General features: G+C 40.2%; 1 pseudogene; it reads right to left on the reverse strand.

Annotated features, from left to right (window-relative positions):
* Window positions 1-2,143: 2,143 nt before the first annotated feature.
* Window positions 2,144-3,126, reverse strand: LOC149255191 (GEM-like protein 5; annotated as a pseudogene).
* Between the last annotated feature and the right edge of the window lie 238 nt (window positions 3,127-3,364).

Consider the following 3,364-nt stretch of genomic DNA (forward strand, 5'->3'; position numbering starts at 1 on the left):
TTGAAAGTATCTTTCTATCAAGCCTCATTTGCCTCATTTCATTGAGTAAATCTCAAGATATTGTCTGTCAAAGTTTGGATTCCAAAATTAATTTAACTTTTTTATGTTTATAAAAATTACTAGGCACTTTTAACTATGATTTAATAAATATTAAAAATAAATAAAAAAACATAATATAAAATTTAAATTTAAATTTATAAAAAGGGTGCACTTTAAATGGTTTATTATTTAAATGAGGTAACTTGAGTTGGAGGGTGTACATATATGACGTGAGAAGAGAGGGGTGTGTGGATGAGGGGCCATGTGGAGAGTGGACCCCTCTCCACCATTATTCAAACAAATGCATTATACAATCCCACATATTATGTAATATGGAAGCCCCCCTTTGTATAATATGAAGTTTTGTGCACCCACCCCTTCCCCCAACCTAGGTCACCCCAGGTTAATTTCCCTGGATGAATTTGAAGGAACACAACAAAATATCTCTAGGGAACTAGGGAGTCGATGAACCATGGAAGAATATTCCCATTTTTATTTTATATATTTTATGTTATGTTTTATTTGATTGTTCTATGCATGTTTACAATATTTTTAGTCCCTATTATCTGGCAATGGCATGGGACTATAGTAATCGATAATTAGTCCATAAACATTAGTTTAGCTACTTGTTTTTCTTTCCCATCAAGTACAAAAGAAGTTTAAGGAAAGTTTTTATGCGCAAACAATTTCGCCATGTTATTTGGCCTCTTCTCGAGGATGACCATATATTATGTGTGTTTTTTGCTTGTATGTTCATATTGTAGACTAATTCTAACAGAATAATGCTAACATTAATCTACAGTATTAAATGCTAAAATGCTAAAAGTTATAATGCAGCAATGCTTATACTTGTTATTCCCACTGCCACCTGCACACCCATCCCACTGACCCCTGCACACCATGCACATGCCACCTACACACCCATCCCACTGCCGCCTACACGCCATGCACATTTCGTGTGTTCGATGGCCTTCACCGCTTTCACTTTTCAAACTCACATATTTGTGTTAGCTTTTCCTTTTGTTGCAGAGGCATTGATTTGCCAGAAGAAGGTGCTATCTTTCGGAAGGTAATCTGAAGCAGGCCCGGTTCACCTAATAGAACACATGGGGACAACCCTAGAACACTAAGTAGCCAGTGGGGAGGATGGCGATAGAGGATGGCACTATTTGCAAATACCTTCTAGTGAAAACACTGCATGCACAAAGCATGGTAGGCCTACATCGAGAGCATAGTAAAATCCTTTGTTTGCAAGAGGAGCTAATCCTGAACGGTGAAAGAGCCAGGGGAGGCTAGGTAATCTACTGACCACGGTAGTATGGCCTTGGCCTTGCTGCTTTAGGTAGCGTAGCCTATGTGCTAGTTGTGCTTCTCAAGCCGTTGCTAGAAATTCAAGCCACATAAAATATTATCCAGATATTGTTAAAATGCTATGAATTTCTCTATTTTTGTATCCTACCCTTGAATTTGAATCTTTGCATCACAAGATACTACTAACTTTAATTTCAATATACTATTAACTTTAATTTGAATTTTTGAGCTCGAGTTAATTACATAGATGATCTAGCTAGACAAGTTCAATGGACACTTTAGGTGCTTTGCGATGGAAAAAAAAGAACCCAAATTTGTTGAACTTGTTATGCGCGAACTGGGCAGTCACTTTCACTCACACCTTCCAAGCTTTCTTCTAAGCTTTCTTCTGTATTCATAGAAATGAGGGTTGTTCACTGCAACATCCCATCTAATATTTGTGAGACATTATCGCTAACTAAGAAAAGTTCAATAGGCTATTTTGGCCATTTGTGAATGCAATGGCATGTTGGTGCGGTGTGTCATGGCCTGGGCAGGCAGGTGGTGGTGGGTGGGCTGGACATACCTGATACCTAGTGGTGGTGAGCACCATGTGCCTAGTGGCAGTGAGTGAATGCATGTTCATGCGGTGTGTCGTGGCCTGGGCAGGAAGGTGGCGGTGGGTGGGCTAGACATACCTGATACCTAGTGGCGGTGAGAACCATGTACATGCAACACAGTTTCTAGACATCAAACATATAAGACTAGTGGGCATTTGTGGGGTCGGTTGATGGTTCGAGACGATGGTTGATGCTCATGAGGTGGACGCTGAGCAAGCTGAATTTGAGATGGATTCCTACAAATTTCTCAAGGATTTCTCATAGTTAATGAATCCAAAGAACCAAAACTTGTGACAGTGGACTGTCATGATCTGAATATACTTTTCAGTGAGATTGTCTTTGTTTACAAAAGGATTCACAACCATCAGATTCGCTAACGGGATCCCAACCTGCATTCAATTTTATCACTATTTCAATTTGCCCGAATTTTTATACTAAAGGATTCCATAAAGTAAAGTAGGTATCACTCACCTTGTAGTAACTCCAAGACGCCTCTCCGGAGGGAGTGGTGAATGACAAGGGGTGACTTCTATAGAATGTGATCTTCAAGGTGGAGATGTACAAAGTTCCCACAACAGGGTCAGTGGAAGTCGACATATAATAAGCGTACGCCTTCTGTAACTTCTTCTCTAGAGAAATTGAAAAGGTTTGTCAGAATAGAGCTTTAAAGCCTCCTTTCATTAGGGCTTCGACACCAAAGGTTAGCTTACGCCACGCACATCCGACATGTTTCTAGTTTTCACTGCATTTAAACGAAATCCATTAATTCAAAATGCAAGCAGGCAGGTGAGAAAAATACGATAAAGGTGAACTTATACTTGCAGTTGGTCCAGACCTCTGAGGCCAAATTCTTAGCTTTCTCGATCCATTTGTTGAAGCAGTGCTGCACCGAATGCATTGGGGCTGCACACAGACAAATCTAATATGAGAAAAAAATAGAGAATGCTTTGTTCGATCAAACATTTTTTATGCGAGCACACACTTTGAATGCTCTACTAGTGATGGATGCACAATATACGAGCTGGGATGAGATGTTTTTCCGGGGCTGTCCACGTCGCAACATCTTGGTTATCAAGATGGGCAGAAGGGCGTCTACTATCCTTCTCTGAAGTACCTGAATCTCGATTCAGCACCTCTGGGGTACTCGGACCCCCTCAGTGTCAAGCTTTGGATAAAGGATCGGTTACGCCACTCTGTCAGTCATTTCGAAAGCTACTGCTCATGGGTTGCCTTGATTCCCATGTGCTTTCACATCTCTGATCCCCTTAATTTCGGCTACATATTTCACAGCTCTGATCCCCTTGATTTTAGCTACCTATCCTCTATAAGCAAAGCATAGTTACATTGCCATCTCAATGTACAAAGTGTAGTAGAGTTTACTTAATCATTGTTTCAAAGACATTTTCACCGAATGA

The sequence above is a fragment of the Pinus tabuliformis genome, chromosome 7 (genome assembly GCF_031772625.1).
Source record: "Pinus tabuliformis cultivar Carrire ecotype Pingquan chromosome 7, CPIR1, whole genome shotgun sequence".
In the NCBI taxonomy this organism is placed as follows: Eukaryota; Viridiplantae; Streptophyta; class Pinopsida; order Pinales; family Pinaceae; genus Pinus; species Pinus tabuliformis.